Genomic DNA, 12,019 nt, shown 5'->3' with positions numbered 1-12,019 from the left:
AACTACAATCACCTTAATTCCCTTTTCACGAATGTTACCTACCGAATTAGACTATATACCGAATTTGTAATAACATAACCAACACGACGGGTGCCACAATGTTTGGTGGGGTTCGTGTTGCTTAGTCTTTAGTTTTTTTATGTTGTGTCTTGTGTACTATTATTTGTCTGTTTGTCTGTTTCTTTTTAAATGGCGTTGTCAGTGTATTTTCGATCTATGATTTTGCCTGTTCCTTTGGTATCTTTCGCCCCTCCTTCGAGCTCCTTTTAACATCCCAAAAGCGGTAATTAATAGATCCACCTTAAAACAATCGGCTTTGAAATGGTTTGAGCTGTAACTCTTCTTTGCAATAATCGCCTTTCTTTAGTGACAATGATGATTGTGATAAAATGTTTGTATGATGGTTTAACTAGAATAAAAGTCAATAAGTTGGTAGCAAATGTTGCAGCAACGATACCTCAGAGGTCCTCACTGAGCCAAGATCAGTTTCCCTATCTTATGCAAATATAAGAATCTTCACATGCATGGCTTTTGTTTTAAATGGATTTTAGAATATACATTATATAATTTGAGCATTGAAATTTCTCTTTCATTCAGTAAGCTAAAAAAAAAGGCACGATCGCCTCAGTACGCAACAATTTCTAATTCAGATCGCTTCAAAATGCCAGAATTTTTTGAACACATAGTAAAATAGAACCGATTGAATAGACTTGTGTTGTAGTTCACGGTAGGTACCTGTGTATAGTCACGGAGGTATAGTGTCCGGCTAGGATCGTAATTTTTCGAGTGATTTGATCGGTCTTTTTTAGAGTGTGACCACTTTTTTCGAGTGATTATGATCAAAAATGTAAACATCCTTTCTGACAAGACGTGTTATAGACGCTTGAGTTTAACATACAAGGATATAGATGATGTTTTTAAAAGTATTTGATATAAAGAAGGTCTTCAAAGCAGTTTAAATAATGTTAAATTATATTGCAACAAATGGCAACGGGTCCGTGTAACACTTATCAATTCAAAGTTTTAAAAAGTTTTGAAATTTTAGATTTTTGGAATTTTTATCAAAATTCTAAAATATCAATATTCCAAATTGTGTAAAAGGTTTGAAATTTTGAAATTTTAACCAAATAATTAAAATATTAAAATTCTAAATATCATTTTACAATTTTATAGTTTAGAAATTTGATCAAACTTTAAAAATACGTGAAATTTGGATTATTTCACTTTTTGAAAGATTGATTTTTTGAATTTTTGATTAAGATATCAAAAATAGAAATGGGTGAAAAGAGGAGTTCCTGTAAACAAGGCTCTGATAACAATCTTTCTTAGTTGAGAATAAATACCACGAATTATATCAAATGATTTTTACAAAATAAATAATTGAAAGAAGTCGATTTTTATAAAAAAATATCAGACATTACATTGGTTAACAGTATCTTGAAATCTTAAGGTTGTGCATCTACTAGTATTAAAAACAGAAATTTTAACCAATTTTAACCAGCATTAAATAATATAAAAAAAGAAGATGTGGTATGATTGCCAATGAGACAACTCTCCACAAATGACCAAAATGACACAGAGATTAACAACTATAGGTCATTGTACTGCCTTCAACAACGAGCAAAGCCCATACCGCATAGTCAACTATAAAGGGCCCGACATGACAATGTAAAACAATTCAAACGAGAAAACTAACGGCCTTATTTATTTACAAAAAGGAACGAAAAACAAATATGTAACACTTAAACAAACGACAACCACTAAATTACAGGCTTCTGACTTGGGTCAGTCACATACAAATCAAATAAGTTGATTTAAATCTCTCTCTTTAAATTCAGAGTTATTTGGGGTCCCCAGTGCCAAACATTTAGAGATAACAGTGAAAACTGACAAACTCGCAGTAGGCCAGATAGTATTATTCGCCTTTTTGACGTTTCTGATGAAGGTAGATCCAGAAAAAGCACTTCGGTCGCATGCAACTTAAAACTTTTTTATCGATTGCATGATGATAATATATTGCCTTTTATGATTGATTTGGGTTCCAAGTAATGATGCGGAAGGAAAACTTAATTTATGGTGTCGCAATGAATGTTGTGCTAGGTGTGCTTCAGCTGGCCCCTAGACAAAATGGTGTACGTGTTCAGTGATGCTTCAGTGATAATAGCTGTCATACAAAACTCCGAAATAGAACAATGAACTAAAATTAAGATCATACAAGACTTAAAAGTCCAGAAGCTCCAGAGATCACACACGCCTGTGTTTTTTTTTTCATACATTAACTTTTAAGTAACAGTATGTTTTCATTTTATTTTGTTTCGTTTCGTGCCATTTTTATTTCGTTTCGCAGTTTACAGGTACCCCTTTTTGATCAAATTTCTAAACTATGAAATTGTAAAATGATATTTAGAATTTTAATATTTTAATTATTTGGTTAAAATTTCAAAAATTCAAAATTTTTACACCATTTGGAATTTTAATATTTTAAAACTTTGATCAAAATTCAAAAAAAATAAAATTTCAAAACGTTTTAAAACTTTGAATTGATAAGTGTTACACGGACCGCAACTCTATTTGAATACAAAACAAAACAAAATCCATGATGTTTAGGCACTCGAAACAAAATGATGAAACATCACATATTTACTATGAGAATAAAGCTAAAGAGAGGGTATCAGAATATGCATTTTTGGGAATGTTGATAAAATGTAATGGAAACTTATCACAAAGTACTTTAGAGCTGACAAAAAAGGCAAGAAACGTCTTTTTTGCAATAAAATTCTATACTAAGTCATTGAATAATCTAAGGAAATTTGATTTATTAAATTATAGTTTATACACAATACAATGTATCTGTTATCAATGATTTCAGCAGGCAGGTATCTAGTCTATTTTTAGGCAATTACATAACATCTATTTTTAGCTTAGTAGGAATAGTGCTCTAGAGGGGGGTTAGAGTATTGTTGATGAATTGAGAGGAAGCATCGTTGTATTTGATGCATTACAATCAGTTATTATTTACTGTTTTCGAACCATATTCGAAATTGTTTTTTTTTTTTTTTTTTTTTTTATGTCAACGGATATTGACATGGATATACGTTTCTTTGGAATAGCGATTGGATATTGTTCATTTGATTGAGTAATTATTATCACTTCAATATCACTTTCCAAGTGCGTGCTATGGGTACGCGCCCAGGTAAACACAGATAATCGTATTATGATCTTTAATATTTCGAAACTGGATTAACTCTTCTTGTAGAGTTGAGAACAAGAACATAGATGTCCAGCTCACGCTATGAGATGACTGATTGACCTTATTTGGATATCGAGACATTCGGCCATGACAGCATTTTCAAGTGCGCGATCCCACAATGCAACGCATATATGTAAACAATAACAATAATTGGAATAGAACCACGATTGAGTAGACTAAGTGTGTAAACGTTCGTTCAATATTTAATACACATCTTGATTAATACATAATTGTTTGTCAGCATTTTCCAAAATGTCAGTATCATTACAAGTTTCTCGTACTTTATGCCCGCCAGTTTTATCGCTATGTCGACGGCATTCATTATTCCATAAACACTACGTTTGAACTCATGCTATATCAGTATACACTAGCTATGTATACACATTCCATTTGCCTTTAATGCTTAATTTCTTTGATAAGCAGCCGATAAGCATGTTTCTACCGCCCAGGATCAGGAGTCAGTGATCGTGATACATGATATATATACGATTTGTTATGGTTATTATGCAGAACCACTGCCTCTGGTGGATACTTTGCTTCAACGTAGAATATATAGTTCCAGATTAGTCCTTACAATGTATTAATTCCGCAGTTCTTCACCACTAGCCCAAGGAGACTGAGGGAACGCTTAGATCATACAGAACACTTCGGGTTTACCAGATACTAGTATACAGGTTTATCATATACTACTGCAGAGTAGGGTGTGAAGAGCAGCATGGAGATTCGAGGACACGTATACTCAAGCACGTATATGTCTGAACTTCTTAAGGATACACAACTGAATGTATTGTATTGGTGGAAACTTTGCCTTTGTTAAGTATAAGTAATATTTTTTATTTTAGTGATAAGCAAAACATACATTTGTAATAACAGCAGATACATACATGTATATAAATAAGTAATACTATGTATTAATGTATCATATTTTAGCACATAGTATCACACGGTATCTTTATCTCTATTCTAGATTGTTCCACACCGACAGAGATCTCTTCAGGTTAACATTTCGTACAATATAGTATGAATTTATATTTACATGTACATGTATTATATTTCAGCACATACATGTAGTACAGAAGCAACAGTATTTATCATGTTCATATTGCTATTCTAGATTGCTACATGTACATGTATCTCTATTCTAGATTATTCTACACCTTCCAGGAAATTTCTCAGTCATATGTATTTATTTTATATGTATCATATTTCATCACTTAGCACAGTTTTTATCATATTTATATTTATTCCTGAGTGTTCCACAACCGGCCTGGATCTTTTCAGGTGTATATTTCGTATGGTATATTAAGAATTATATGATTTAAATGTATATATATTTCATCACATAGTACATGAAGCACACAGTTTTTTATCATGTTCATATCGCTATTCTATTTGCTATCTCTATACTAGATTATTTTACACATTTCAGGATCTCCCAAGATGGACATTTCTCAGTATAGTTATGCATACATGTATGTACTTATTTTATATGTATTATATTTCAGCACATAGTACATGTAGCACACAGTATTTATCATGTTTATATCTTTAGTCTAGATTGCTCCACACATGCAGGGATCTCCTCAGGTGTACATTTCATACAGTACAGTTACATATATTATATTTCAGGTCGTACCTGCTGGATCGCTCCAGGTCATTCATTCTCTTTATGTATATTGTACGTATTGTACTACGCCTGCTGGATCGCCACAGGATTCGTACTACCCCTGCTGGATCGCCACAGGTCATTCATTCTCTTTATGTATACTGTACTACACCTGCTGGATCGCCACAGGTCATTCTATTTATGTATACTGTACTACACCTGCTGGATCGCCACAGGTCATTCTATCTATTTATGGGTATTGTACTACGCCTGCTGGATTGCCACAGGTCGTACTACCCCTGCTAGATTGCCACAGGTCATTCATTTTCTTTATTTCTCAGTATAGTAATGCATACATGTATGTATTTATTTTATATGTATTATATTTCAGCACATAGTACATGTAGCTGCAGCACACAGTATTTATCATGTTTATATCTTTAGTCTAGATTGCTCCACACATGCAGGGATCGCTCCAGGTGTACATTTCATACAGTAGAGTTATATATATTATATTTCAAGTCGTACCTGCTGGATCGCTCCAGGTCATTCATTCTCTTTATGTATATTGTACTACACATGCTGGATCGCCACAGGTCGTATTGTACCTGCTGCATCGCCACAGATCATTCATTATCTTTATGTATACTGTAATACGCCTGCTGGATCGCCACAGGTTAATTTATTTATGTGTATTGTACTACGCCTGCTGGATCGCCACAGGTCATATTATCTTTTATTATGTATTAATGTGTTATATTTAACTCAGCTAGTATTTCCACTTAGACCCTCTTGTTTAAGGATTACTAAGACTTCCCAGGTTGTTTCTTTTCTTTTATTTTACAGGAAAATACAGATACAGATACAGATATTAAAACCTTCGTTTTTCGGATGAAGACTTCAGAACTTTATAGCACCGTTATATATGAGAAAACAATACCCTGATGCCTGCCTTCATATATAGTATAATGTGTTAGACAACAGTTCAACTTTTGTTTATTTTAACCTATCGTTTTCGGATGCAGAATTCAGAACCATTAAGCACTAGATATGAGGATAGCAATATCTTGATGCAGACTTCAGAACTATATAGCACCGGAATATATAAGGAGGACGATACCTTGATTCATGCATTCATAGTTAATGTGTCAGAACTACAGTCACACTTCTTTAAACATTAAACGCAAGAATTTAACTACATGTATATAAGACAGATTTATTTTATCCGTCTGGGTTAGAGAGAAGTGATTACTGCGATCACTCTTTCAGAACTAGTAGAGGGTTCGTTCTAAAGCACAACAGAAAGGTGTTGTTTTTGAAATTATTGTATTGTTAATGAATTTTTTTTTTTTTTTTTTTTTTTTACATTTGTATTTGCTAGCATTATTATTTCTTGGGGGCTTTCATTCTTTCATTTTATGAACTCATTTCATTTGGCTTTTAATTCCAGGGGAATCATACTCCCCCAATTCAATAATACATCAGATAGGTTAATTCCTGTCGAGGAACAAATTGTATTTTAAGTAGTATTTTTACTACGCTGGGATCGCCCAGGAGCAATTAGGTTCATTCCTGTCGAGGAATGTAGGTTCATTCCTGGGGATCGCCCCAGGAAACACATAGGCTCATTCCTGGGGATCGCCCCAGGAAACACATAGGTTCATTCCTGGGGAACACCCCAGGAAACACATAGGCTCATTCCTGGGGATCGCCCCAGGAAACACATAGGTTCATTCCTGGGGATCGCCCCAGGAAACACATAGGTTCATTCCTGGGGATCGCCCCAGGAAACACATAGGCTCATTCCTGGGGATCGCCCCAGGAAACACATAGGTTCATTCCTGGGGATCGCCCCAGGAACATTTTTTACTAATCGCTTATTTTTATTTTTCTCATATTTTGATAAGTTTTGAATTTATTTTCTCATATTTTGAATAGTTTGAAATGTTTATTTCAATTCTCTTAAGTGAATGAGTAGCCCCCAGAAAGCCAATAATGTATTATATAGTTTGTCATACAATGTAGAAAGATATGTACTGTTATGATACAGTTTATTTTAATATTTAGTTGTAGTTTTAGTATGTTTTGATATTTTAATAATAAAACATATATCTTAAATTGTGTTGTGTATAAAAGGAAATTTGATTTATTAAATTATAGTTTATACACAATACAAGTTATCTGTTATCAATGATTTCAGCAGGCAGGTATCTAGTCTATTTTTAGGCAATTACATAACATCTATTTTTAGCTTAGTAGGAATAGTGCTCTAGAGGGGGGTTAGAGTATTGTTGATGAATTGAGAGGAAGCATCGTTGTATTTGATGCATTACAATCAGTTATCCCACCCACCAGCCCCAACTTCACCTGTGCATTAACTGGTTATTTAGCTTACGTGATAGGTATGATATGGATGTATTAAATATGTAAAATTTTAAAGGTGTTACTCTAAGTTACAGTCAGACCAATATTGTGTAATTCTGACTGCAAGTTCTTGGTATTTCTGTTTAAGAATATTCATACAGTTGTTTAGTTTGTTATATTTTCATTCAAGCTAAAGTGTTTTCATGCTATGCATTCCTGCGAAGTTAAAATATATCATCTATAAAATTGAAGTTATAGAAAGAGTGATTTGAAATTGCTATATGACATGTTATATTTTCTTCATATATCTTGTTTGTTAGTTTAAATATATTAATATTTGTTCATCTCTTGTTTAGGGGCTACTCATATGGAAATGATATGTGCCTTTTCTTTTTAATTCCAGGGGAATCATACTCCCCCAATTCAATAATACATCAGATAGGTTAATTCCTGTCGAGGAACAAATTGTATTTTAAGTAGTATTTTTACTACGCTGGGATCGCCCAGGAGCAATTAGGTTCATTCCTGTCGAGGAATGTAGGTTCATTCCTGGGGATCGCCCCAGGAAACACATAGGCTCATTCCTGGGGATCGCCCCAGGAAACACATAGGTTCATTCCTGGGGAACGCCCCAGGAAACACATAGGCTCATTCCTGGGGATCGCCCCAGGAAACACATAGGTTCATTCCTGGGGATCGCCCCAGGAAACACATAGGTTCATTCCTGGGGATCGCCCCAGGAAACACATAGGCTCATTCCTGGGGATCGCCCCAGGAAACACATAGGTTCATTCCTGGGGATCGCCCCAGGAAACACATAGGTTCATTCCTGGGGATCGCCCCAGGAAACACATAGGTTCATTCCTGGGGATCGCCCCAGGAACATTTTTTACTAATCGCTTATTTTTATTTTTCTCATATTTTGATAAGTTTTGAATTTATTTTCTCATATTTTGAATAGTTTGAAATGTTTATTTCAATTCTCTTAAGTGAATGAGTAGCCCCCAGAATAAGAAAAAATGCATCCAATTTAGGAGCAAGAGTTGCATTAGGGAGATTGTCTATAGAATGATTTATTAAAAGACAAACCCTTTTATATTTAGCTAGACTATATAATAATAATATTAATCCATTGATAAAGGAAGCATTTTTTCTCTAGCACAGTCTCTAGATTTGACAGGAACTTATTCATGGTATACATATGCAAAAAAATATTGTTGAAGAGATTTTGACCTTAATATTCTTTCTACTTTTAAGGACATAAAAGATGTAAATAAAATAAAAAACAACATAAAGTTAAAAATGAAAAAAAATAAGAAGATTTAATTGAAACTAAATTTGAAAACATTGATGATAAAAGTAAATTTTATCTATATAAAAAACTTTAAAAAGATTACAAACTAGAAACTTATCTAAATATATCTAATTTTCAGATAAGGAGATTAATCACTAAATTTAGAATAAGTGATCACTCCCTCTTGATTGAAAAGGGGAGATATTTTAAAATCCCAAGAGAGGAACGACTTTGTCATAAATGTAAAATACTAGCGGATGAGAAACATTTTTTACTCTATTGTGATGTACTGAAAATAATAACTTTAATAATTTAACTGAAGAAGAATAAAATCATTATTTACTAAATCCATCAACGCCTCTACAAACAAATAAGTTAGGATCCTTCTTGAAAAAGTTATTAGAACTGAGGGCAGCGGACTCTTAACAGCTTGTTTGTTGTTATAAATTTTGATGCTGTTTTTATTGTGTATGTTTGATATGTATGTATATATGATTATTGTGTTAATACATGTTTGTCACAAACTGTACAGTTTCTACGACAATAAAAATATTTAATTTGACTTATTTAATTTGATAAAAATATAGTATCAATACGATATTATTTTTTGTTAAAAAAAGTTGAATTTAGCCTTTCAATGCTTTTATTTCAAAAAACTGAATATAGCCATTTTTGCACACATACCAATGCAAATGTAGACGGAAATGCATTCATAGAATCCTTATATCCAGACACTTTACAAATATTCTTAGTATTGCATTGAAAAGGCCATTTTGAGACTAAATTCGGGCGTATTGCATTTCCGCTAATTTTTCAAAGTCCCAATGCTACGTTTCCGCAAATTTAAAGTATACGTTTCCGCAATTTGCATTTATTACTTTTCCGGAAATTTACCTGGTAAATTATAAATAATTGAATATATATTGACTTGAAAAATGTTGCTATATGTTCTTATACAGAGACAGGCGAAAGAAGTTTCCAAAATTGCCTAAATGTAAATTAGAAATTCACGAGACATTAAGACAAATAGATTTGAACACTAACAAAATTGAAACTTATTTTAACTTTTAATTAGTCAATGATTTTGATTCGGGAATCGTTATACTTTCATGTTTCACCAACTTGGTATGTCTATGTAATGAAATGACTGATATTTTCATAGATGGCACATTTAAATCCTGTCCGAAATTCTTCTACCAACTCAGTTTATTCGATACATGGATGTAAAAATGGTAACTACATTCGTCTTGTATTTGCGTTACTTCCACTTAAATCCGAGGAATGTTACACGAAACTGATGGATCGGCTTATTGATGTGTGCACTGCCCGAAGAATAACTTCCCGGGGTAGTTCATAATGACTTTGAATGTGTAATGCATACTGCTGTTACGAAAACACGAATAGTGCCGAGTCTTTTCATGCCCACTTGAACGAGCAGTTTTACGCTAGCCATCCTAATATTTTTTTGTTTGTTTTTATCGATGTGTTATTGAAACTGCAAACAACATCTTACATAAAGATGAGAACTCTAACTGTTAAAGCACCCGTTTGGAAATGTGAAAAGGAGAAGATGGACTTCTTTAAGTTCTTGAACAAAATACAAAACTTGTAAACGGTGAATGTACTACTGTGGACTTTGTGCGGCGTGTTGGCTACAAATATTCTGCCAGAACTGACTTATGAACTCATATCAAGATGCTTTCGATCAACAGGTATTCCTCAATTATTTGCGGAAAAGCAATAATTTATTTTTTCCGGAATAGTTACTTTTTTCCGGAAAAGTAAGATATTTATTTGCGGAAACGTAAACTTTTTTTTCCGGAAACGTCATCTTTTTTTTCCGGAAAAGTAATGCCAATTTGCGGAAACGTAAAACGCCGCTAAATTCATTTCTATGCGTTCGTGTTTTTTTTTTTTTTAGGGCAGTCCGGGCTTTTTCGAGTGCGTCCGTGTTTTATCGAGTGATTACATAAATTTCCTGTCGCTTAGAATGTTAGATGTCAGTGTATTTTCGTTTAAAAACAATAAAAAGGGAGTTCAAGTTATGCTCTTTTTAAGGCACGAAACCAATGCATTCATCCGTTCGATAATGGTGTACTACGATTAAACTTTATAAACAAGTATCGTTTATTAAATAAATAAATAATTTGTTTAAGGAATGACTGTAATATTTTTTCTGTCTATGAAGAAATAACATAAAAAATGTGGTGCACACTGAATAACGCGCGTAGCGAGTTATTTAACAGTGTGCACCACATTTTTTATGTTATTTCGAATAGACAGAAAAAATATTACAGTCATTTCTTATAATTTAATTCTAAATTCCATTTTAAACCGTAGAAAACCTTGAAAAAACGTTGATGACGTCACGGTCACATGACTGAATTATGTCTATGGTCTGATAACAAAATAACGTCAGCCAATCAGAAGACGCGTTACATCCAAAATTAAATTATATATTGTTGTTTGTCACTTCTTAAATTACATGTTCATTATATATTCATGATGCCAACAAGCTAATGTAAACATAGACAATTTGGATTGAGACGTACGTACAAACATGTGTTAAGATGATGAACTATTCATTTCATTGTTAACTGTCTATATAATTATGAAATTTAATTCAAATTTTATTCTAAATGGGAATAAAAACTGGTCGGATTTAGTGTGTGTATGTTTTTTGTTTTTTTGTTTGTTTTTTTTTTATGATTTTTTTGTGGAGGCAGGGTATCGACTTTTTTATTTAGAATATTTCTTATTACATAGCTTTTTTATGAATCTTCTCTGCTGTCCAGAAGGTTTCTTGGTACTTTTTTGATAAACAGCTGTGCCATGAGCACATGCTACGTCCGTAGCGTTTTCGGAGAATAAATTTCATTCTCTCATGGTTGTAGCTTATTATCTATATCTTGCATGAATAGACATTTCTACGGTATCACACTGCATATAGTGTGATACGAAAAAAATATACGAAAATCTGTGTTTATTTGATTTGCTTATCCATAATCATAAAATGATATTACGGCATTTCATTTACTATTCCTTAAAGGTTACGACGATGTATATTTCGTGAGAAAAATGCCACACCACGGATTCGCGTAATTTTTTACACAATGAGAGTATTGACCATATTAAGACAATTAGGTTTGACAACAACTCATGAGAAAGGATGCCGTTTAATATTGTCCTTCACTCGATTACAGTTACAAACTAGAAAAAGTCATTTTATCAAGTTACGAATACCATTTTTTTATCAAAATTTTCTTTGAAAAAAACCCGGACCATTTGTTAAAAAATCCGGACGATTTCACTGTTGCTCTCGAAAAAGTCCGGACAATAATAAATCCTCATTTTTTGTTTGTCAGATACAAGGAAGTTGTCCTTCTTTGTTGATCAAAACATGTAAAATAATCAAAATAAGTTTGGTAGTCATGAAAAAAAAATCTTTTATAATTACGAACTAGCGGTTAATTGGCCTTATCGCATGTTTTTTTTTTCACTCGAA

At 32.9% G+C, this 12,019-nt stretch overlaps 1 long non-coding RNA gene across 1 annotated transcript; it reads left to right on the top strand.

Annotated features, from left to right (window-relative positions):
• The first annotated feature begins 2,894 nt into the window (after positions 1-2,894).
• Positions 2,895-6,974, top strand: LOC143080728 (uncharacterized). Its single transcript, XR_012979784.1, has 2 exons — positions 2,895-4,073; positions 5,703-6,974. It is a non-coding gene; the product is annotated as an uncharacterized LOC143080728 (long non-coding RNA).
• The last annotated feature ends 5,045 nt before the right edge of the window (positions 6,975-12,019 follow it).

Source organism: Mytilus galloprovincialis, chromosome 1 (assembly GCF_965363235.1).
Source record: "Mytilus galloprovincialis chromosome 1, xbMytGall1.hap1.1, whole genome shotgun sequence".
Classification (NCBI taxonomy): Eukaryota; Metazoa; Mollusca; class Bivalvia; order Mytilida; family Mytilidae; genus Mytilus; species Mytilus galloprovincialis.
Note: the sequence above shows the minus strand (reverse complement) of the source record. Positions and strands in the feature narration are given on the sequence as shown.